Genomic DNA, 26161 nt, shown 5'->3' with positions numbered 1-26161 from the left:
ATTTTTAAAACAACCGAAATTACCCCTGAAAACTTTATCTTCTGAGAGTTTTATCCCTCAATACTTTTTTTTTTCAGTCTTGGTTCTGGAAAGGGGATTATGTCTCCTGTAAGCTGCTAACTACTTCTGATTCACATAAAAGTATAGTAGGCCGGGCGCGGTGGCTCAAGCCTGTAATCCCAGCACTTTGGGAGGCCGAGACGGGCGGATCACGAGGTCAGGAGATCGAGACCATCCTGGCTAACACGGTGAAACCCCGTCTCTACTAAAATACAAAAAAAAAACTAGCCGGGCGAGGTGGCGGGCGCCTGTAGTCCCAGCTACTCGGGAGACTGAGGCAGGAGAATGGCGTGGACCCGGGAGGCGGAGCTTGCAGTGAGCTGAGATCCGGCCATTGCACTCCAGCCCGGGCGACAGAGCGAGACTCCGTCTCAAAAAAAAAAAAAAAAAAAAAAAAAAAAAAAAAAGTATAGTAGACCTCCCCTTCTCTGTGGGGGATACATTCCAAGATCCCCAGTGGATGTCTGAAATCGTACATAGTATTGAACTCTACATATACTATGTTTTTGTCTTAAACATACATATTTATAATGAAGTTTAATTTACAAATTTGGCAAAAGAGAAGATAATAACTAATAATAAAATAGAGCAATTATATAACTATATGTTGTAATAAAGTTTATGTGAATGTAGTGTCTTGCTCTTTCTTAAAATATATTACTGTACTGTACTCACCTATTTTCTGATTGTGGTTGACCACGGATAACTGAAACTTCATAAAGAGAAACGGGGGATAAGGGAGGACTACCGTACTGCTTTATACACCTGATTTGTGTATCTATTTAATTGGCAGCCTATCTTATTCCGTGGCAATTAACATTGAAACGTTTAAATAAGTACCACCACCTGCCTTTGAACTTGCAGATGTCCAAAAAGTCTCAAAAGAAAGAGGAGCAACACCACAGGTAACATCACTGCAGGTTTTCCCGAGATGAGAGATCCTCCTGCACACAATGGAGGTCTCAGTCAATGAGGTCTTCTGTTTCCAGTTCAATATCAATCACAGCCCTAGAGGGCGCTGCTTCCCTCAGCGGTTTCTTTGACGGTTTGCAGCTCAGTATCATATCTCCTTGTACCCCAGGAACCTGTGAAAATGCTGGACTCCTTTTGTTCCAGGGTCTGGAGCTGGAAATGACAAGGGGTAGCCCACATCTTCCTGTCTTCTGTCTTCTGCCATCACCTCACTAAAACTAACAAGTAAAATCAGAGCCAAATGACAAGACAAATTGCTTCAGGTTCTAGGAAGCAGCCCAGTTCAGTTCACTCTGTGGGTTTATAATAGGTTAAACAATTTCACTGAACTGTAACTTCAACAACTGTACCCTAAGTCTGAAGTCTAACATCTTTGATAATAACGTAACTTCAGGCAAGAGTAGTTTCAGTGGGGAAAATTTCACAATGTTATCAGGAAGTTTTTCAGCTTCCAATTCTTGCAATTTCCCCTTACTGGCACACTGGATCTTGAACCCAGTTTCAATATCAGGCTGGGCACCTGAGTCTCCTGCGTCCTGGAGTCACTGGCCCCAGCTCCCAGACCTTGAGCCAGCATCAGCTGCATGTACTGGCTAAATGATTTTTAACATTAAATGTTTCTTAGATGTACTTTAAGAAGTTTAAAAAAATCACATTCTACCATGACCAGTGGTTCTTTGTTTTTGGAAAGATGCAATTAATTTCCAAACTGCCTTTTAAATCTCAACACCTTTAAAAATCAGCATTTAAAATAAATGTGTTGCCCAAATGCATGTAATAGAGAACTTGAGGAGTTCTTATAAGTAATAATGTTTATACCTAGTTCTCAAATTATGTTTTATTTTCACCATCTTCTTATAAATCCTTATTACTTGAAATTAGATATCTGACTGGTAAAAGGAGTATCCAGATATGCAATGACTATTTTATCCATATTAAAAGAATAAATTTTCATGTTTGAGTTTTTACAATTTATAAAAAGTCACTCGTGGTATGGTAAAATATCAAGTACATGAATTAAATTGTGTTTGAGAGATTTTGGAACCAAACTTGGAAAAAACTTTGAAATATGATGGCTAAATTTTAATAGTTTTGTATAGTTATTACTTACTCTAGATAAAAAGAACAAAATGCTTTAAATAAATTGTTCTTTCGTATATTTGCAAATGATTTAGTCTTCCATATTGGCTAGTATTTATTGAGTGCTGACTATGTGCCAAACATTTTACCTGCACCAATTCATTTAATCCTTAGCGCAATTCCATGAGGTATGTACTCTTATTATCCCCACTTACTAGAGAGTTTAAGTATCTTGTTTAAAGAAGTCACACAGCGAGATAGTAGTTAGACTTTCTATGACTCAGGCTTCCTGACTTCAGTGTCTGTGCACTTGTTTTCATTATGTCTATAGTATCCCATGTCTCTTACCCTTCAAATGCACTTACCTATGAATGTTACATTGGAAATATCCACTCAGTAACCTCTAAAGTATAAAGTCAATGAAGAAAGGATGCTCTTTGATCTTATTATTTAAGAGATAGTATAACTTTGTATTAAGAACACAAACTCTAGAAGCAGACTGCCTGAGTTTACATCTCAACAATGTGACCTTGACCAAGCTACTCAGCCTAGAAGTGTCATGATTTGTTTTACAAAACAAGGATGATAATTATCATAGCACCTACCACTTACAGGTTTTGAGAATCAAGTGAGTTAGTACATAGTACTTGGAACAGCGCCTGATACCACAGTAAACTTCATAAGCCTTTTCTTTTTGATATTATTTAATATGAAGGCACACGTTGCTTCTTGCAAAGTACAAACCTTTCAAGTGCCCATGCTAATCATAGTTAACAATCATTAAAACAACAGCCCAGATTGAAGCAGTGGGAACAAAAAGGGAGAAAAGTGGTGTTTGATGCCTCTTCCACCACTTAGAAGCAAGTCATTCAACTTCTCTAGGACACAGTATCAACAGAAAAAGGACACTAAACTACTTTTCTGAGGCAGACTGAGCCAGTTTTCTTGCAGTCTCTCTCAGGCCTATGGTATTTATTACTTTCACTGATTTCTTTTATTTGCCTATGTGTATTTGCTGAGCATCTGTCATGTGCAAGGCACAGTGCTAGAAGCTCCACAAGATGAAAAAAAATGAAATAGGATGTAACTCCATGGATCTCTTGAGACTACTGGTGATAGTGACCCATAAAGCTCGGGGAGTCTACCCTCTAGTTGGGGGAGGACGTGGCAAGTCACAGTCACCGTTAACAGGCTACAGTAGCAGAGAAGTGCAGTCTGTGCCAGTTCAGAGGAGGTAGGAAGCATAATGAGTGGGGAGCATTAGGAAAAGACTTCAAGGTGGAGATGCCATTTAAACTGAGCTTTAGGAGTTAGATAAGGGACATTCTGGCTGGAAGAGAATAGAGTTGGAGGTAGGGAGTTGGGAAAGCATAGTGTCTTCATGAAACAGTGGTCTTCCAATTTGGATGAAATGAAGAATCCTGGAAGATAAAGCTAATTTAGATTCAGAAGTCAGGTTAAGAAGATTAGTTTGCTTATGAAGAAAGAGAAAACCTTTAAGTTTTTAGCATGGGTGTGAAGGTTTAGAGCTCCACTTTAGGAAGATTAAATCAACTTAGTATGTTGACTCCTTTAGAGTCCAGGAGCTTGAGAGAATCCTGGTACCACTGATGGAAAATAGGAAATCTAGAGGAGCTGGTTTGCTTCTCTCACTACCAAATTCAGATTTATATGTATTTAATTTGAAGAACTGTAAAAATGTTGGACCGGACTTTAGGAGAAGGGACAGAGGAGAGGAAACAGAGGAAACAGAGCCAGGTACGACCTCAGGGATGTACACATGAAATTAGTTGGCAGGAAAGAGAAGCCAGTCTGGAAAGAGAGAAGCAGCAATCAGTGGAAGCAGTGGAAAAGCAGTTCTGTGTTTGGGGGTAGAGGAGAAAGAACTGCAGAAATAAATGAAGACCCATTAAATTGTAAGCTGCTTGAGAGTACAGGTTGCTGAGGTTGTTGTAAGACAATCTGTTTATTTAAATATTTCCCACGACAGGCATGGTACAGTGTTTCTCACATTCTTGGCACTCAGTGAATGTTGACTGAGATCTATATTGTGCAATGCCACACAAGGTTTGAGGAGAGTAAAGACTGAAAAAACCATTTGTCTTTATGATCAGGAGATCTTTGGTTATTGCTCCTGTATTGTGATTTTCCAGCCTTTCTGTTTTAAGAAATATAAAGAACAAAGATATTATTTGTATAAAAGATTAAGGCATATACAACATTGCATCTAAGCCATGTGTTCTGTTGGACCATGAATGTAAAAATGCTTTGTTTTGTAATAGCACATATTGTCCCTCAGCACCCTGCTTGTTGGTATGAGCGTCAGTATGTTTGAGAATGTGTGCAGGAAGGTGGAGGTAACCAAGTTGTCCATATCCAGAAAAGTCCAGTGTGGTGGGTGCACACAATGAAATAGTAAGCCACATCAAATGCCCTGTACTAGGTGGAATATGGTAACGCAGTTGTATCTTGTAAACATCATGTCCAGTGAAAAGCAGTAAGAAACACAAATGAGTAAAAAAATATAATAAGTGAGAAGTATAACAGAAGTAAAAAGTAAAAAAAAAAAAATAAGCACCTTAGTATAGTATCAGTGTAAATAAAAACAAACTTAAAATAACACTATTCAGCATAACACAAAGATACATACATAGCCAAAGACATATTCATTAAAGTGGATGTCTCCTGGGGGTAGTGAGAGAATAAACATTGGAATCAGGATGAAGGGGAAAATCAGACAAAACAAGAGAAGGACCTTGAAAAGATCAATGATGAGGTATGTGATTAATTCATGTTTTATACTAAACATCAAAAGAATGAAGGGAATATGTGGTGGAAGTGTTGTTTTTTCAAATCTCAAAACACAATGCAATAAAAGGCTCAAACAATGACAGTAATACCATGTAGGTTTAATATTTATTATGCTCATTGGCAAACAAAAACACAGAAACAATATAAATTATCTATAGTAAAATTCATGCATATCATAAGGGCTAGTAATTTGTACTTCAACTATATGGCTTAAAGTGACATTAGGTGTGTTGGGGACAGCAAGAAGGGTGGGGCTACTCATCGTAGTAGCAATAGAAGAGTACACAGGGTGCCACCCACAGGTTCTTCCAACACAAAGAAGCTTCCAACTGGTAGAACTCAACTAATACTTAAGACTGTCATCTAAGGCATTATGAATACTTGTGACTATTTTCTAGGGCATCAGATATTAGGCAATTAGCAAGCAGGAATACAGTACTTACATTAGCATTCTAGCTCAATAGTTACATTTATTACTCCTTAGCAATAAACATGTGTGTTCTAGCAAATTCATTTTCTAACCATTCAAATAATGAGATTATCTCTCATCAAAGTGAAGTCCAACTTGAACATATCTGCAAAAATATCCCCAATATATAATGGTTGGCAGAAAATATGAATAGAGGATAAAAGATAGCTTACTTTTGCATAGCATGCAGGAACCATGATTTCACATGTAGTGAAATGAATCAGATTTCTGCTTCTTTCTCATTCTTTTTAAATTGAAAATTAGAACCGGCAAATTGTGCACCCCCATCCCCACCCCATTGCATTGAAAGCCTCACTGAAGGTCTGGAGAGACAAGGCTCAAGGTGGTATATTTTTGCCTTGACTGCTGTCAACAAATAAATAATTCCATTTGTTCCATCTGCAGTTTCTTAAACCTGTCTTGAAAAGAACAACAGTTGTCTTCATCCTCTGTCTCACAGATGATCTCCATCTTCTGAATGATCAGTTTAATGAGCTCATGCTGCTTTTTCAGGAGAAAAGTGAGTTCCTTCAGCCTAAAAGGTCATACACATTTCATGAATTTATTTTCAGTTCTTCTTTTAGCCCTTCTGAATGTGGGAAGGCATAGGTTTTAACCTCGGTAGTCACAATCCTTCCAGGAAACACACATTTTGAAGTCTAAATCATTTTTCCCAAAGTTACACTGTTAGTTCATGGCTAGTTTATTTTTGTTCCCAGTTTACAGATAAGAAACTATTATAGGAAAAGGTTAAGCAGCTTGCACAGGGTCACAGTTACTAAGTAAATAGTTGAATAGGGGTTTGAACTCAGGTAAACTAACAGTAAACCCTCAGGTTTAATTACCACCCACCACATAGTTATTCCAAAGATCTTCAAAAGCTTCCAGAGGTTTGCTTTATGAATTCAGATGAAGAATACAATTTATGATACTGCCTCCAAAGGAAAGGAAATCAGAATTTTAATTTTTATTCACTTATTATTGGAAGGCAACCTGGTGATAGTGGCAAATAAGCTGTTGGTTCTCAAAAATGCCTCATGACTCTCAATACACTACCTACAGCCATCAATAAAGCATGTCTTAATATATATAAAATAAATAAAAACCAATATAAAATATAACCTTATACTGTACAGTATTATTTATGAGTTTTAAATTTCTCAAGTTCAGAGAGAAGGAAAAATGTGTACTGGTATTTCTGCTTTAATATTTCCATTTCTAGAGATGTATCAGCATTTGGTATTTCTTGTCTTATTTCTTGAGTGGAAAATAAAAAATAGAATAGACTCTGTGGGATTAAAAAATAATAGTTACTAAAATTGAATTCAATTCAGGAATTATTTCTTAAGCATGTGCCAAAATTCAACCACCACTGGCACAAATATGCATAAAGCACAGCTACACCCTCAAGGAGCAGATTGTGGAATCTGCTAAGAGAAACAGGCATGTGAAAAACGAGCTATGAAATGAAGTAATACTTTTTATCAGAGGAAAAAATGTACAAATAGAAAAGGAGTAAATTAAGGTAGGAAATTGTTTAGAAAGGGGCTTAGCTGAATTGTTCTATGCATTTTCATGAGAAATGCCCATCACTGAAGGTGGTATTCCATACGAGATTCATTGTTAATTATCTTAAACTGCACTGCACATTATCCCATACAACTCAACCAATCAATGAAGTTTCACCTGGAGAAATTTCTGAAATGTTCTTTTAATACATTTTGTCTTACTTTAGTATCTTTTAAACCATAGGTTGACTTGAGAGGGTCAAGAGCAGATGTGAAATGACCAAGAATGAGGTAATTCTAGGAGTCCAAGCAAGAGAAAATGGTGACTTGCACAGTCCATCCAGAAAGTCAAATGGGCCAGACTGAGCGGAGAAGGAGGTGGAGGTGACAGGTCAGGGGTGGCTGGTTTGCACAAGCAATGGTCTTGCTTAGTCTTTGATCACTTCATATACTTTCTACAGTGAACATTCCAACTGTGTGTGTGTGTGTGTGTGTGTGTGTGTGTGTGTGTGACAGAGAGACAGTTAGGCTTTTTGTCCCCAAGCAAATCTCATCCTGAATTATAATCCCCATAATTCTAATTATCCCCAAATGTCAAGGGAGAGACCAAGTGGAGGTAATTGGATCCTGGGGGCAGTTTCCTGCACACTGGTCTCATGATAGTGAGTGAGATCTCATGAGATCTGATGGTTTTATAAGTGTCTGGTAGTTTCTCCTGCATTCATTCATTCTCCATCCTGCCACCTTGTGAAGAAGGCCCCTTGCTTCCCCTTTGCCTCTGTCATGACTATAAGTTTCCTGAGGCCTCCCAGCCATGTGGAACTGTGTCAATTAAACCCCTTCCCTTTATAACTACCTAGTCTCAGGCAGTTCTTTATAGCAGTGTGAAAATGCACTAATACAGGAAATTGGTACCGGGGAGAGTGGGGTACTGGCATAAAGATACCTGAAAATGTGGAAGTGACTTTGGAATTGGGTAACAGGTAGTGGTTGGAACAGTTTGGAGGGCACAGAAAACAAGAAGATGTGGAAAAGTGTGGACTTATTGAATGACTTTGACCAAAATGCTGATAGTGATATGGACAATGAAGTCCAGGCTGAAAAGGTCTCAGATGGAGATGAGGAACTTGGGAATTGGAATGAAGGTGCTTCTTACTATGCTTTAGCATAGGGACTGTCAGCATGTTTCCCCTGCCCTAGAGATCTGTGAAACTTTGAGAGATGATTTAGAGTGTCTGGCAGAAGAAATTTCAAAGCAGTAAAGCATTCAAGAGGTGCCCCGCATGCTCTTAAAAGCATTCAGTTTTAGGCATCCACAAAGAGATGGCTTGGAATTGGAACCCATATTTAAAAGGGAAGCGGGCATAAAAATTTGGAAAATTTGCAGCCTGATAATGTGATAGAAAAGAAAAACCTATTTTCTGGGGACTAATTCCAGCCAGCTGCAGAAATTTGCATAAGCAATGAGGAGCCAAGTGTTAATCCCCAAGACAATGAGGAAAATGTTTCCAGGGCATGTCAGAGGTCTTTATGGTAGCACCTCCAATCAGGCCCAGAGGCCTAAAAGGAAAACACAGTTTTGTGAGTCAGGTCCAGGGCCTTGCTGCTTTGTGCAGTCTTGGAACTTTGTCCCTCACGAGCCACTCGTGGCTAAAAGGGGCCAAGGTACAGCTCAAACCTTTGCTTCAGAGGGTGCAAGCTCTAAGCCTTGGCAGGTTTACATGTTGTGTTGGGCCTGCGAGTACAAAGAAGTCAAGAATTGAGGTTTGGGAACCTCCGTTTAGATTTCAGATGATGTATGGAAATGCCTGGATATCCAGCCAGAAGTTTGCTGCAGAGGCAAAGCTCTCACAAAGAACTCCTGCTAGGGTAATGCCAAAGGGCAATGTGGGGTAGGATGCAGTACCCCAGTGGGTACTGCATAGTGGAGCTGCAAGAAGAGGGCCACCATCCCCCAGACCAGAGAATGGTAGATCCACTGACAGCTTGCACCATGTACCTGGAAAAGCTGCAGACACTCAATGCCAGCCTGTGAAAGCAACTGGGAGGGGTGCTGTAACCTGTAAAGCCTTAGGGATGGAGCTGCCCAAGGCTGTGAGAGCCTACCTCTTGTATCAGTGTGACCTAGATGTGAGACACTGAGTTGAGTCACATGTAACTTTAAGGTTTAATGACTGCCCAACCAGATTTCAGACTTGCATGGGACCTGTAGCCCCTCCGTTTCAGTTAATTTCTACCATTTGAAACAGGAATTCTTACCCAATGCCTGTACCCTCATTGTATCTTGGAAGTAACTAATTTGCTTTTGATTTTACAGGCCCCTAAGCAGAAGGACTTTCCTTGTCTCAGATGAGACTTTGGACTTGGACTTTTGTGTGGATGCTGGAATAAATTATGACTTTGGAGGACTGTTGGGAAGACATGATTTGTTTTAAAATGTGAAAGGGACATGAGATTTGACAGGGGCCAGGGCTGGAAAGACATGGTTAGGGTTTGTTTTTCCACCTAAATCTCATCTTGAATTATAATCCCCATAATCCCCATAATGCCCACATGTCAAGGCAGAGACCAAGTGAAGGTAATTGGATGATAGGTGCAGTTTCCCTCATGCTGTTCTCATGATAGTGAGTGAATTCTCACAAGAGCTAATGGTTTTATAAGTGTTTGGTAGTTCCTCCTGCATTCATTCTCCTTCCTGCTGCCTGTGAGAAGGTGCCTTGCTTCACCTTTGCCTTCCACCATAATCGTAAGTTTCCTGAGGTCTCCCAAGCCATGTGGAACTGAGTCAATTAAACCTCTTTCCTTTATAAACTACCCAATCTCAGGCAGTTCTTTATATCAGTGTGAAAATGGATTAATACAGTGTGTGTGTGTGTTTGTGTGTGTGTAAATGTGTGTTCTTTATTGTATATTATAAACACTTAGCTGTACATACACACATATATATCTACACAGAAATGTAAATGACATGTGACTAGGAAAAACAAATAAAGTATATCTTTGCTGTAAAAGATACTGAAAGGGTAAGGTTGGTCCCCCACCCATCTACTCTCACAGGGACAGTGTGTATTTAACACAGATGCTATGGATGAGCCTCCCAAAAGATGAGGGTAAATTTCACCCTCCTTTCACTTAGTCCTTTCACATCTTAAGTTAATCATATTCATTTTTTTAAAGCATAGCTATTTCTTTCTCACTGGCAGAGATGGCTCAAAGTCTATAAAATAACCCCCTTAGGGATAACACAAGGAATGGATGTCAAGCAGTGTCAGGTTATTGATGTTATTTGTTATGTGTACTTACAAATAATGTCCCACCACATCTGGGTTTGTTGGGATATATGGTGGTGGATTTCCGATCCACTTTGGGTATGCAACAGCATGACTGCGTTGTTTCTAAGCTGGTATGAGTTCCACCTAAAATGCATTTTGGATTTATTAATAGAATCATTAATTAGTATCTGAAATTCTTATATGGCACAGAGGCAATCATTAGTACAGCAAAATGAAAACTGATTCCTACCTCCTGACTTCTGGACAGCAGCTGGGCTGACCTCTCACTTTCATTTCAGAGGATTCTATGGGAGCATTAAATAACCCTGTAGTAAATGCATGCTACATGTCCCCTTCTGCTGTGGGCTCAGACATAGGTTTCAGAATGGATGCAGAGAGTTGCTTAAGAAACAACTCAGGGGAAGTAGGAGAATGGCTTCCTGGTTCTCCAGTTGATGCTGCTTTTGATCCAAAACAAGGCACAGATAACAGGGGGTTACTAGGATTTGTGCTGTTTACTTTCAGGGAGCAAAGTAAACAAAATATAGCATTGCACTTTTCAGCTCAACCCCACTGGCACTGCAGATGAGTGAGCTTCCCCAAGATATTTTATTTGGTACTATTGCTTGTATTATTCTTTTTATTTATTCCCCAATGTATTTTAAAGAGGTATTAGGGCATTTATTAGGTATTGCTGACATACCTACCAAGTTTATACATCCCCTCTCCATATTGACATACCTGGAGTCCTAAACATCATCTTTGTGACACTAATAACCTGCCATTAGCTCTTCCTACCTTCGATCTTTCCCCACTAAACCAAGATAATAGCAGATCACCATAAACACCATTTTCTGATAATAACCCTCCACTAACTTACACAGTAACTTGAAGCACTTCATTGTTTACTGCCCTTTGCTAAGGTTTTTCTCTGCTAGTTTTGAATAAACCCCCCTGTCATCTGGAACGATCTAATCACCCACTAACATGAATGATCCTTACAGGCAAGGGGGCCTTGGGCCAGTGCCTTGGCCATTTTCCCCATTCCGATGTGGCCCTTTGCTCTTGCTGGCCCCTCCTTTCAGGATGGTATTGATGTCCTGTTAGATCCCAACCATCTTTCAACACTGACTCATCTCACCCCCTCCATGTAGCATTCCCTTATTTTTGCATTTTTTCTGTACCGGATAATCATTTAACTGTTTTTGTTCTCTAAATGTTCAGATCGCTCTGTATCTCTGCATAATACACAGCCATGTCATGCAGTGTAGAATTTAAGAATGGTTCTCAGTTGATTTTCAATATTTCATTTTATCAATGCCTAGCTGGTGTGCTAAGTAGACACAGTTGACTTAATAGTCAAGGATCACATCCCTCTGTTTCCTCTGGGCTCTCATGCTAAGTTGTACTGCCCTTTGTATACTATATGTATTGAAACATTTTCAATAAATAAATGCTAATGTATGGCTGAATGAATAATAGAGAAGAAAACTGTGACAAATAAAAGTGAAGAAGATGGCCAGGTGCGGTGGCTCAAGCCTGTAATCCCAGCACTTTGGGAGGCCGAGACGGGCGGATCACGAGGTCAGGAGATCGAGACCATCCTGGCTAACCCGTCTCTACTAAAAAATACAAAAAAAACTAGCCAGGCGAGGTGGCGGGTGCCTGTAGTCCCAGCTACTTGGGAGGCTGAGGCAGGAGAATGGCATAAACCCGGGAGGCGGAGCTTGCAATGAGCTGAGATCCGGCCACTGCACTCCAGCCTGGGCGACAGAGCGAGACTCTGTCCCAAAAAAAAAAAAAAAAAAGTGAAGAAGAGACAAGAATGAATAGAAAGTTATATCATAACATGATTTTTCTCTCTCTCAAACTGGCCAAAATTTCTTAATGCGCATAGTCAACTGGTCACCAAATATCCTTGAAGCATCAAAAATGCCCATTTGAATTTGAAATTTAAAGACATTCCAGTCAAGAGCAGGAAAATAACTTGGTGTTGTATTACAGAAAAGTACCTCACAACATTCAATAGCTGAGGACCTAGCCAAGAAACTTTGACACCAAATTTTACATCAAATTGTCCATAAAAATGAGAGAGATGTCACAAGAGAACAAAACCACATAGATTCTGTTAAAACTTCAGCATAAATCATGCTGTGGGGACCTTGTGATTCCCTGCACAAACAGAAGAAGCTCCTTTAAACAATGGATAGGATGCCAGTGATGCTCTTGATCTAGCAGTTAGCTACCTGGGTGGCCACAGGTTAACATAACAGAAGATGCTCAGGCAATTTCTTAATTTCTCTACTAAAACTATTCTAGGACATTTTTTCATCATCTTGGATTACAGCAGGTATACCAGATAACATGTCAACAGACACAGGGTGTGACTCCTCAGGATTAAGAAAACATCCATGCTAAATAACTGTGCTCTCAGAAAAGGAAGTAATTATAATTGTGTTAATTTCAGTAAGTTTAAATTAGATGTAATGCAGACAATGCCTAATTTAGGATGGTTCAACTCATGCTTTTTTGACTTTATGATGGTGTGAAAGTGATACACATTCAGTAGAATCTATACTTCAAATTTTAAACTTTGATCTGTTCTGGGCTAGCGGTATGTGATACTCTCCTGGGATGCCGGCCAGTGGCAGCGAACCACAGAACCCAGTCAGCCACATGATCAGGAGGGTAAACAGTCCAACTCTACAGTGTAAGTGGTATAAATTTATACCTGGGTTATTCTTACAAAATTCCCATTTTTGACTTATAATAATTTTAACTTATGGTGGCTTTACCAGAACATAACACTATCATAAGTGGGGAAGCACTGCACTTACCTGCATAGCTATCCTCTTCAATGATGCATGCTTCTGGACCTCAGCAATGACACCAACTGTCAAACCAATCTGAATTATGACACAAAATTAAATCACTACAGTTGAAGGCCCACCTAAAAATGCATGTAAGGTCTGTCTTAGTCCATTCAGACTGCTATGACAAAATATTTTAGCTTGGGTAATTTATAAATAGCATAAATTAATTGCTTACAGTTCTGCAGGCTGGGAAGTTCAAAATCAAGACTTGGGCAGAACTGGTTTCTGGTGAGACCCCATTCCTCATAGGTGGCATCTTCTATGTGTTCCCATATGGCAGAAGGGCAAAGGAGCTAATGAGCTCCCTCATAGTTCTTTTATAAGGGAACCAATTCCATTCATGAAGGCTCTCCCCTCCCGGCCTAAACACCTCCCAAAGGCCCCACCTTCTAATGCCATCTTCTTGGTGATTAGGTTTCTATATATATATATAGTGTATATATATATAGTATATATATAGTGTGTGTGTGTGTATATATATATATATATTGGATAGGACATAAAAATTCGAACCATAGCAAGGTCTCTGTGGCTAAAGTGGGAGAGTGGGCAGATGATCTACTAGTAGTAGCTGCAGAATACTTTGGCAATACACCTTACAGAAAACTACAAGGCCTATATACCTCTGCAATGGTGATGGTCACATTTGGAGGTTCAGTACTCTTAAGTGTTATGAAAACTTACGACATGATTAATCTGAAATTCATTTAAGATAATCTGTTATTTTTTGAAAGGACAGGGATGGTATGATATCACATGCAATTGGGTGTAGCTACACAACATGGTGGGAAACTCCAGGAGTTTAGTAACTAAGGTAGACAAGAGGGATTTAACAACATGGAAAAAAATACGAAACTGAGAAAATGATACATATTATATCTTACATATGTTCAGAAGGAAAACATATACTATAGGGGCAGGAGAGGCTCTGGTGAGAAACCAGAAATGTATGGCTAGATAGAATTAGGTGGGGGGAAGCTGTTAGCTCAGTTCTACTCAATCTGATAAATTTGCTCATTTCACTCACTCATTTACTTTTCTGGTACTTAGTTCCTGCGTTTGCTGAGCCAGCATCTTGCATGCTGCACCAGAAAGAAACGTCAGTGACTGCTCTTGAGGAGCTCAAAGTCCAGTAAACTCTATGAGACGAGGGATCTGTCAAGCTCACCACCGTATGCCCAGTGCTTAGTATAGAGCAGGGCACATAATAGGTAAACAAAACAGTCACAGAATGAATGAAGAGAGGGAGAATATATTCTAGGGCTTGCAAACTAGCACTGAGAACTGGATATAGCCAGGAAATAGGTTTTACTGGGCAGGATAACATTTTTTTGGTTTTTCATTTGCAAGTCTTCAGCCGGGTATTCTCACTGATTTACAACAGTCCCCGTGAAAACCAAACATCTTTGATTTTTGCCAGGCGTGGCAGCTCACATCTGTAATCTCAGCACTTTGGGAGGCTGAGGTGGGAGGATCACTTGAGCCTAGGAATTCCAGACCAGCCTGAGCAACACGGTGAAATCCCATCTCTACAAAAATACAAAAATTAGCTGGGCATGGCGGTGAGCACCCGTAGTTGCAGCTACTAGGTAGGCTGAGGTGGGAGGATCATCTGAGACTGGGAGGTAGAAGCTTCAGTGAGCCATGATCACTCCACTGCACTCATGCCTGGGTCACAGACTGAAACCCTATCTCAAAAAAATAACCCCAAAGCTAACCATCTCATACCTGCTGCTTCACATATTTTAGAAACTTACCTAGGGTCTGAAGACACTTGAGCTTGTAAGCCATAGAAGAGATCAGTTATGAACTTTTAATGGTCACTAACATTTATCAAATGCTTATCATGTGCCAAGTACTGTTTTAAGTCCCTTGTATTAGCTGATTTAATCTTTGCAATAATCTAGAAAGTAGGTTTCATTATTATTATCTGTTTGTATCCTCAAAGCTATGGTAACACAAGGAAAGAGCACCCAACAGAGTAAGGTAATTGGAAGTCTACCCCAAAGAAATGATACTTGTGCTGTTTTGAAAGCATAGCATTAACCCATGGTGGGAGGATTTCCAGGCAAAAGGAAGAGCCTATACAGAGTCTAGACAGCATGAAGGAAAGTGTGCACACTCAGGGAGTGTGCATTTCTGGGTAGTTGGGAAAGATCTTGGTAAGATCCAGCTCACAGAGACCTTTGCCTGCTATGCTGATGGGTTTGGACTGAATTAAAGCTTTTGAAGAGGCATGGAAAAATATTTAAAAGAGCTACTGATGGGTTCAATTTTTCATTATCAGAACATCACTCTGGTGACCATTTGTAGGAAGAATGAGATAAAGCAATGAGGTAAGGTGGAGATGCTCTTGAGGCTGCTGCAGCAATTTGGATGAGGAACCATGACAGTCCAAGCCAAATGGAAGCAGATGTGAAAGCCAAGAATTATTGAAAGAACTGAGGAAAAATGTGGGAGAGTGAAATAGAGACTATCTGCCAATGATCTGAGTAGGATGACTAGGAGATTCTACTGAGAGGCAGTGGAGATTCTGAAGGAAAGATAACATTAGTCTGGCTCTGTTGGTTTGATTTTCCTCCAGGATATTCAGGTAGAAATGCACAATGGGTGCTGGATGTGTGGATCTTCAGAATGGGGCCAACCTGTACTACTGCTAAGCCCAATTTTCTTCTGGATAATTATCTTCCAAAACATAAACAATTATCAGAGAAGAATGTGGGCTTTATGTCATTCTCCATTATTCCTATTGCCATCCTTTGTTTTCCTAGGTCACCAAAATAAAACTCTGGAGTTGATCAAATAAGTGGATCAAAATACTTATGAGCCTGAATAATTTTTTTCTTCCCAGAAGCACTAACTAGCACATTCCCTGGTACATAGTCAGACTCAGAGAAAGCGTGTGGAATATGTGCATGTGTGCCTAAATGGATAAAGGAAAAACAGGCATGAAAAAGCCAATAAGAGTTCTCTATAGACTTAAGAGTGGGATGCACCTTTGCCCACATCAGCCAACATGTTCATGGCTTGAGCAGATTCTCTAGAGAATTCCATGTGGAAAGGCACTCTCATGTCTGCTGATACTGTCTAGGCTTTGACTGGGTTCAAGGTGGCATCTGAACATCGCAGACGCCCTCTGCATGAGAGACTTCCCCACTTGAATCTCTGGTCAATGATAAATTCAAGCATAGAGGCAATATGTTCCATAAAGTCTCTGCCTCACCTCTGACACCCTCTCCAACTCCAAAGCATCACATAGCTTCATCTTTATTGCTTTTCCCTGCTTCTTAATTCTTCATAGCATTCATCACCCCCATGACATTATGCTACACAGTTGTTTGTTTATTTACTAGGACTGAATATTGGTTTGCTTTCTTCACCACTGTTTCCCAGAACTTGCAACAGTTCATGGTATTTAGTAGATTCTCGGTATTTGCCAAGTGCATGCATCTTTGCACGCCCTGAGCCTCTTGATGTGCCTGGTGCTCCCCACGCACCAAATGAGTGTTGAATGAATAGATTTTGTAGTAGATCCTTTCTCATCTCCCCAGTGGAGGGAGGTTAAAGAAGTTAAAAATAATTATCATTATAAAATGTTTCAAATGATCAACAAACAGAAAATACAAGAAAAAACTACTTACAAGTAAACTCATGAGGACAATTGGGGCAAATACTGTGAAGGAAATCAGCTGTGCAAAGGACAGAACTGGATATGCCAATTTATTCTTCAGAAATGGTTCTAGGAAGGACTCTCAACAATTGATATTTCCTTGTATCATGATGAAGTTCTGTATTACAGACAGCAATGGAGAACTAAAGGCATCCTGAAAACAGACAGTGAGGTAAAAGTGAAATGCAAAGTGTATACAATGAAAAAATGTTTCCTGGAGAGTAGAATGATAAAATTATATTCAGAATACTTTTTAAAATTCATAGGTATATAGCTCCTGAAATGCAGTGATAAAATATTAATAAACAGTGGCGAAGTCATCAAAAGTATATTTGCTGCATAAAGAATAAATCATCATGCACTTTACATAAACTTTTTTCTTTTGAGATGGAGTTTTGCTCTTTTTGCCCAGGTTGGAGTGCAATGGTGTGATCTCAGCTCACTGCAACTTCTGCCTCAGCCTCCCAAGTAGCTGGAATTACAGGCGTGCACCACCGTGCCCAGCCTAAACTTTTGACAATGGAAAAGTTACTTAACAAGACCCTACTTTTTTGTAGGGTTCAAAAAAGGAAAATAATTTTCTAAAATCATTTAAAAGATATAGCAGATGAAAAATACTAAAGTATTAAAATACTGTTGTTATGTAATTATAAATTTTCTAGACTATTTAGATTTACATATAAATATATATTTCCATAATTTACAGTGATAAAATCAACTACTGATATAACTGCCTTGCCTGTAAATTCAGGAGGATGTAAAAGCTAAGTCCAAAAGCCCAAAGAAGGAAGGAAAATACAACTGCAGACTTCAACGAAGTTTTACAGATTACCTCCAACATAACAATGAAAATTCCACAATTCTCAAATCTAGGAAAATGAAAAAATAAAGTTTATACTCACTTTTTTGTCAAAGTGTATTCATACAGTGAAAATATTTATTGTGTATTAAATCAGGTATTAGATTTCATAGATGAGATCATTGAGACCAATTATTTTGAAAAAGAAAACATTAATTGAATAATCCTATCTCATTTTCAATGTGTTAATCAAACTTTTTTTTTCTTACTATTGTTATCTAGTTTTGGATCCAGGGTCATGCTTTGTCACCAATGTTGGAGCACTGTGGTGTGATCATGGCTCACATGAGGATCATGTGATGATCATGGCTCATGCAACTCTAGCCTCCGAGGTTCAGGTGATCCTCCTGCCTTAGCTTCCCAAGAGCTGGGACCACAAGCGTGTGCCACCAAACCTGACTAATTATTGTGTTTTTTGTAGAGAAAGGATTTTGCCATGTTGCCCATGCTGGTCTCAAACTCTTGGGCTCAAGCAATCAGCCAGCCTCGGCCTTTCAAAGTGCTGGGATTACAGGGGTGAGCCACTGTGCCTGTCCCTAAGGTTATCTTAAATCATTTTACCACTTGGCAACTGGACATTACTTCAACTGAAGTAGGAAAGAAAAATAACAGCTCCCCAATATCAAAGAAAATGCTACCAAATTGGTAATCAAGAAATTAGAGAGATTAATGGTATGCTACATCAAGCAGAGATATAACTGAGTTCATGAACTGGAAGACACCTAATGCAGGGTATACAACATATGATTTGTATTTGATCCTTTTATCTCCTTCAGTTTTCTTTTCTACCCACTGCATCCTATATTGGGAAATGTCTGGCTAGATAATGGGTTTGGTTTGTCATCTGGCCACTAACTTGTACTTTGCATTTGGCAAAGACAACTTGTTCAAAGAGGAAATCACAATCTTATAAACCTGAAAGGGACTTCAGCTAAGTTCACAGAGATGCCTAGTAACTCACCAAAGTCACTAATAATCCTCTTATTCCTTAGCCACTGCCTTTCTTACCATACCACGTCCTCTCCAAGAGGGCACACTCAACTTTGTGTCACTGTGCTCCTGACACAGTAATGCAGATGATATCGTAGAAAAAGCATGCCCCTGGAGTCAGAAAGACTTTGATTAAATACCTATGTCATGACCAACTAGCTGAGATCTTCAGCAAGTTACTGAACTCAGTACTTCAGCTTCTTTTAGACAATGCGAGTAACAACATTGGCCTCGTTATGGGAAAGATTATGTGAAATAACATGAAACTGTCAGAGGCTGGGGGACTCAACCTTTTTTCCCTCTCTAGAATTAAATTATTTGGGCTTATTTTTTCTTTTATACCACTTTGATTCCCCATACTATCTATCAGTTCACTTTGAGTGTTTTAATGCAAAGTAAATGCTTACATATAATATCAGGTAAAACAAGAATAGCCAACACTTTTTGCATTTACTCTCCCCATTTAATCTATATTTGTCTATATCAGTGTTCTTGACCTGGGCTCATTTGGCACCCAGGGGACATCTGGCATTGTCTGCATACATTTTTGATTGACACAACTAGAGTGGGGTGGATACTAGTGGTATCTAGTGGGTAGAAGCCAGGAGCCAGGAATGCTGCTAAGCATTTTACAATATACAACACAGTTTCCCTCCACAAACAAAAAAAAAAAAAAAAAAAAAAAGGAGAAGGAAGAGGAAGAGGAAGAAGAAAAGAAGGGGAAGAAGGTGAAGGAGAAGGGGAAGGAGAAGGGGAAAGGGAAGGGCAAGGAGGAGGAGGAGGAAGAGGAGAATAAGGAGAAGAAGGAGAAGGAGAAGGAGCAAGAGAAGGAGAAGAAAGAATTATCTGGCCACAAAATTCAATAGTGCCGAGTTTGAGAAACCCTAGTCTACATTCTAAACTCTGGAATCATGCTCCAGCCTTTCCTTAATAGGGTATAAAAAAACTTCACATTTTGAAAAAACTGGAAAAGGAATAAGACAGTTTCAAATTTACACCACTTACAATAGTTTTTCTTTTGATACCGAAAATGCTTAAAGATGGGGAAATCATTAAAGCTTGTTTACCTTCAAAGATATAATAAGAAATTAATACAATAGAAATAAACAGCAATTGCTCCACATTGCCACTGCAGATGGGCTGGTATTTCAGTGAACAAGGGCAGCACAAAAATGAGGCCCATCGTGTTGATAATCCATTCAATACTATTGTTAATATCCATAAAGTAATTGCTTTTCTGGGATAGAAAAGAATAAAAAATTACCGCATATAGAGACCTTGCATCTATGGATGATTATATATATGTATCCAGTAATAAAATTTCTCTAGCTTTACAGCCATCTGGGGAGAAGTTTAGGACCAAGGAGTAACCTCATGACTTCCTGGATTGACCTCAGAGCCCCTGGGGTATAGATCGGTGTTGGAGATGGCCCAGAGTCCTCTGTTAACCTGGTGTTGTGGGAGTCTGTTGCCTAAGGAAATCCTACAAAATGCTGGGCTGTCCCTGTGGAGACCACTCTGCAATGATAAAAATGCAAGGAATTATTGTCATCAAATTTATAAATGCAAATATCTATGTGCTTATATGATGCAACAAAGAAAATTTTCACACAAAGTGAGTTGTATAAAAGACATATGATTTATAAAAGTAATATTCATGAAAATATACAAAAATAATTATAAAAGACTTTCAACCTCCATACTGAGAAATGAAGGATCCATATCATTTATCAACCAAAGGAAGGACCTGCAGATAATTTATATACTTGGTTTTGATCTGAACTTGGCTCACTCATTAAAAAAGTAGAAGATAAAGTAAAATTATGCTATAAAAGTTCTAAAATTGTATTGAAACTTAGAATTTTATTTAAAAGAAAAGAATTTCTGTTAGAATTCAAAGAAAGATCCATTTGAAATGGAGTCTTGGGCCAGATGACTTCCTTATAAACTTTTACATTAAAATTATCAAGTTCAAAATCTAACCATTATGTTAGCAAAATCTTTAAAACTATGTAAGAGAAAAGACGGAAACGTCACTCATAATAACCATTTGTAGCCAGGCAGATCTTTATGGACTAGTAAAAGGAATCTCAAGTTCTGAGGAAATTATGACTTAACAAATTAATGAAAGAGTAGGGTCTTTAGCCCAATCTTGGTTTTGATCTGAACTTGGCTCACTCATTAAAAAAGTAGAGGATAAAGTAAAATTATGCTATAAAAGTTCTAAAATTGTATTGAAACTTAGAATTTTATTTAAAAGAAAAGAATTTCTGTTAGAATTCAAAGAAAGATCCCAATCAGACACCAAGATGAACGCTCTTCCCAGAACACACCTCTCACTTCTATGTCCACTACGCTATAGGCTCCAAAGTGCCTCTCCATGTTTGACATAATAGTTCCTTCCCATTCCCCAAATAGTCCATTTAATGTTAAAGATAAACAAATTGTAGGCTCTAGGAAGTTTCTTCATGTCTTATATAATAATTTTCCCCCACCTCCTAAATATTTCATTGAATGACAAAGCTAAACAATGCCAGTATTTCAAAACAATAGTTGCCTTTGATGCTTATTCTTTTAAAGTATAAAACATTAAAATAACAAAATCGAAAACATTAAAATACCATTAAAACATAATTGTTTTGAAGACTTTTAAATAGATTCAATAGGCACAGCATTAAACAATAAATACTACTGAATACCCACCATTTCATGAGTAAATACTCTTTACACACAGGATGATGGAGAAGCTTTGTGCGGTTATATTGTAGCACTGCTTGAGAAATAAAGAAAGAGTAATAAAAATACAATAATAATAAACTAATGAGTATAAACTAATATTTTTATTGTCTGGTTTTATAACTTTATTTTGATATTGTAAAAGTGATATTTATTTTAGAAAACTGGAAAAATTAAAAATTATGTCAAGATTAAAAAAACAGAATCAGTTTGCACAAGTACAATTATTTGACACAGTTTGTCACTTTAGATGTCTGACTGCTTAAGATAACATAAACTTATTAATCTTATATAGGGTTACAACAGGAAATGAGATTAAAGGTAAATTATCAAGAGTTATATCCTCATTCTGTCCTTGAAGGAATTCAGGCTTATCTTTCTAAAGTTTTTATATAATAGAATACACATGAATATCTGTTAAGTTAAATCTAGATTATAAATTTTCATTAGAATTATTTGTAACTACTAGTATTTATTTAAAAATTAGTTTTTAATTATTCAAGAAATACATAGAGGGACAAATGTCAATAAGGTAGCAAAACAGGAAGTCCCAGACCCTCCTTCCTCCATAGAGATATGTAATTAAAAACAATACACAGACCATTACCTTTGTGAGCAATGCAGAACCTAGTTAATAGATTCCTAAACTCTAGGTGAACATGTAGCCAAAGAACATATCAAAGACAGTAGAAAAATTCATGGCCTTTACTCACAACAGCTCTTCCCTCTGGCACAGCACAGTGTCATTGGGAAAAAAGCTTCCAACTTCTGGCTTCCCCCTGGAATAAGAGAAAGAAAAGAGTGGAAGATACATCCAGTGTTCTGATTTCTGAGATGCTACCCAAGAAAATGATTTTTATCTTGCCTGAATTTAAGCTCTGAAAGGAATAAGTGCCCGGAGGGGATCACTGATAACAAAGTAGGTCACTGGGACTTAGTCTAGTGCCAGAGAAGATACAGTGTCACAGACAGATACTAGGCAGTGTCCCAGTATCATGACTTGCTACAGCACCAGCGAGGCTGTAGTACCACAGACATATACTGGGGGGAGGTCCTGAGTAAAGAGAGGTAAGCCTCTTCAACTAGATTACAAGCACAAGCCCAGAGAAGATGAATCCCTAGAAAAGGCTTGAGAGGTGTCCAGCATTTGTAGCCAGGCAGAAGAAACGATGAGTGAATTCAAAGACAGGATATTCAAAATTATCAAGTCAGAACAGCAAAAAGAAAAAAGAATGAAGAAAAGTGAAGAGAATCTAAGGGATTTAAAGAAAACAACAGAACAGCATACACATTATGAGAAGTTCCAAAGGAGAAAAAGAAGATGGAGGATTAGAAAGCCTATTTGAATAAATAATGACTGAAAATCTCCCAAATCTGAGAAAAGAAATGAACACACACATTCAAGAAGCTCAAAGAACTTCAACTAGCATAAATTTAAAGTGAGCTATTTTGAGACACATTATAATCAAATTGTCAAAATTCAGACAGAGACAATTTTGAAATCAGCAAGAGAAAAGCAAGCTATCACATACAAGGTAACTCCAATATGATTATCAGCAAATTTCCAAGCAGAAACATTGCAGGCTAGAAGACAGTGGAATGATATATCCAAACTACTGACAGAAAATAAAATGATAACCAAGAATATTATAACTGGTAAAAACTTTTTGGTCCTTTAAAAATAAAGGAGAAATAAGATTTTCCCAGGTAAACAAAGGGTGAGAAAGTGCATTACCACTAGATTGGCCCTATAAAAAAATGCTGAAGAGAGTTCTTCAAGTTGAAATGAAAAAAATGCTAAACAGCAACACAAAATCATACAAAAGTATAAAACTCTCTGGTAAAGGTCAATATAGAGACAATTATAGAATTCTGTCATATTATAAGTGAAAAAATTATTTTTAAATCTGGCATAAAAGTAAACAATAGCATAGAAAGTAACTCTAAATCTATGTTAATAAATATGCAATTAAGAGGCAGTATTACGCATCATCAAGAACATAAAAGTGGTCGTGGATGGAGTAATACAAAGGAGTAGAGTTTTTCTATGCAGTTGAAGTTAAATTGTTATCAGTTTAAAATATATTCTCATACATTTAAGATATTTGATATAATTGCAAAGTTAACTGATAAGAAAATATGTATATAATATGCATGAAAGAAAACAGTAAGGGAATCAAAACATATCACTACAAGAAAAATATCAATGAAACACAAAAGAAGGCAGCAAGATAAAAGAGACAAAAGTGCTACCACATACTGAAAACAATTAATGAAGTGGCAATAGTAAGTTATTTCCTGTCGGTAATTACTTTAAAAGTAAATTGGTTAAAGTCTCCTTTTAAAATACAAAGATTGACTGAATGGAGAAAACACAGGATTCAACTATATGCTGTCTACAAGAGACTCAGTTTAGCTATAAGAACAACACACTGAAAGTGAAAGGATGGAAAAATATTCCATCCTTTCACATATTCCATGCAAATACGTAGTATGCAGTATTTCTTTAAAAAGATAAGGAATATGTGGTATGTACATTCAACGGAATATTATTCAGCCTTAAAAAAGAAGAAAGTTATGTCACATGCTCTAACAGGGATGAACCTTGAGAAGATTATGGTAAATGAAATAAGCAAGTCACAGAAGTACAAATACTTTAAGATTCCACTTGTATGAAGTATTTAAATTAGTGAAAATCATAGAAACAAAAATAGAAAGTAGTTTCCAAGGGCTGGGGTAAGGATGAGGGGGAAATTAGCGTTTAGTAAGTATAGGGTTTCAGTTTTGCAACATGAAAGAATTCCAGACATTTATTGAGTAACAGTGTGAAAATAATTAACACTACTGAACTGTACATTTAAAGACAGTTAAGACCGTAAATTTAGCTTTGTGTTTTTTTCCACAATCAAAAAAGAAAAGAAATACATAAACAAATTCTTTTTTAAAATACTGAAACATTGGGTAAGGCCCTACTTCTCACTGCACCTATGCCCCAATTCTGGGCATGATGTCATTTCCCCAGTAGTATCATCATTACTAACTTGTTATTCATCTTCCCAAATCCTTTTCTATATTTCTGAACACAAACATCCATGTACAAAAACTTACATGTAGTTATAGAAAATATGATTATTTTGCATTTACGTTTTTTACTCAACTTATGTCTTCCACTTATTTATTCAACATCATAGCCTGGAAATATATCAAAGTTATTTAAAGATTATCAGTAACATTGTTTTTAAATACTGCTTCATATTCTATTGTATGGATATAGCAGTTTATTTAGACTGTCCTTTATTTAGACTGTTGATTAATACCACTACTGTTTAACATTTTGCAAGTAAAAATGATGCAGCCAGGATGGTCTGCTTAGCCCCTGGAGAAGATTTTTTTTTAATTTGATAAGTTATATATTTTATTTCTGGAAAATTCTCAGACATTATTCTGCTTAATTTTTCTGTCCATCTTTCTCTCTTTAAAATAAAAAAAAAATATCATCATTCTCGAACAACTTTTGGTAGGAGTTAGGGTTTCTTGTTTTAGCCTCATTGTATTAACTTTGATTTGTTTGTAGTTTTCAAAATTATTTCACCAAACAACTTCTACATTTTTGCACTGAATACCCACCTACATTTTGGAAAACCTTCTGCTATAATTCTCATCAGCACTGTATTAGACTTTTTCTATTTTGGTGTTCATAAAAATCCTCTGAGAGGCTTATTTAAAAATTAAATTCCTAGCTCTAATCCCAAATATTCTGGGTTAGTAGGTCTAAGATGGGCCTTAGGAACCTTCATTTTAATAAACGAACCACAATAATTATGACTCAAGCAGCCAGAGATTACAGTTTAAAAACTAGTACTGTGTCAGCAACTGAATATTTCTAGGTTCACTGTTTTTATTTTCAGCTTATTCCTACCCCAACCATTTGAAAAGTAATTGAGATATATTCGTATACAGTATTCTTGGGGAATTAAAGAACCCCCTGTTGCAAATACTCATTGTCAGTTGGATGCACAGTGGAACCCATAAAGCTACATATCTAGCTATTCTTGGGGGGGAAAAAATCCTGGCAGGATCTAACTATTATATTTTGAGATCTCAACTAAATTTCCATGTAGATGTGACTTTTTTTCCATTTTAAATTAATGTTTTTCTCAAGCTAAAATGAAAATTTGGAAACATATTTGTAAGAGGAATTCATTTAATTAAAATGTTACTAATATTCAAAAACCATACTAGGGACACATACACATAGTTGTTTTCCATGTGCTTTCACTAAAAAAATCCTCTTATTATGTTTCAAAATCTTGTAACTCTGCTTTTAAACTAATAACAACTATGGCAAACCTACCCCTTAAGGTATATAAGTACAATGTAAGTTTAAATAGCACCCAAATGAAGAGTAAATAAGACAAAGTATCCAACGTGTTTGTAGCTGTGCTAACAGAGTTTCTAAGGAAACTCTACTCTTGCATGAACCATTAATGAAAATATCCTCTCACTGGCTCCTGTTTGTCTTAATCTCAGTATCTGATTTCTTATGTTCTCCTATTTGGTCCATCTGACTTTCAAACTTTCTGTGCAAAATAATTTCCCATCAGGCCATTTGCCTTCCTGAAGAGCCCCACTCAGCTCACTTATATCTAAGGTAAGGTTTGCTAAGTTATTAAGACGTCATAAAATCTCGTGCTGGTTTGACACTGAGTGCATTGTATTTATCCAAGTGAGCCTATTTAATTTAAATTATACTTGCCCATTGTTATATATTGTCTATTTCTTTTTAGATGCCACATAGATCTTATTTCCTCCTATCCTTATTCTGATGGTGGAGACCAAAAAAAAAAAAAAAAAAAAAAAA

The 26161-nt window shown here is 37.5% G+C and overlaps 1 pseudogene; it reads right to left on the bottom strand.

The window, feature by feature from the left end:
- Positions 1–1068: 1068 nt before the first annotated feature.
- LOC108530062 (transient receptor potential cation channel subfamily A member 1-like) overlaps positions 1069–26161 on the bottom strand; it is a 36474-nt pseudogene continuing 11381 nt past the window's right edge.

This window comes from Rhinopithecus bieti, unplaced genomic scaffold (genome assembly GCF_001698545.2).
Source record: "Rhinopithecus bieti isolate Rb0 unplaced genomic scaffold, ASM169854v2 scaffold_6536, whole genome shotgun sequence".
Classification (NCBI taxonomy): Eukaryota; Metazoa; Chordata; class Mammalia; order Primates; family Cercopithecidae; genus Rhinopithecus; species Rhinopithecus bieti.
This window is presented reverse-complemented; position numbering and strand designations above follow the sequence as displayed.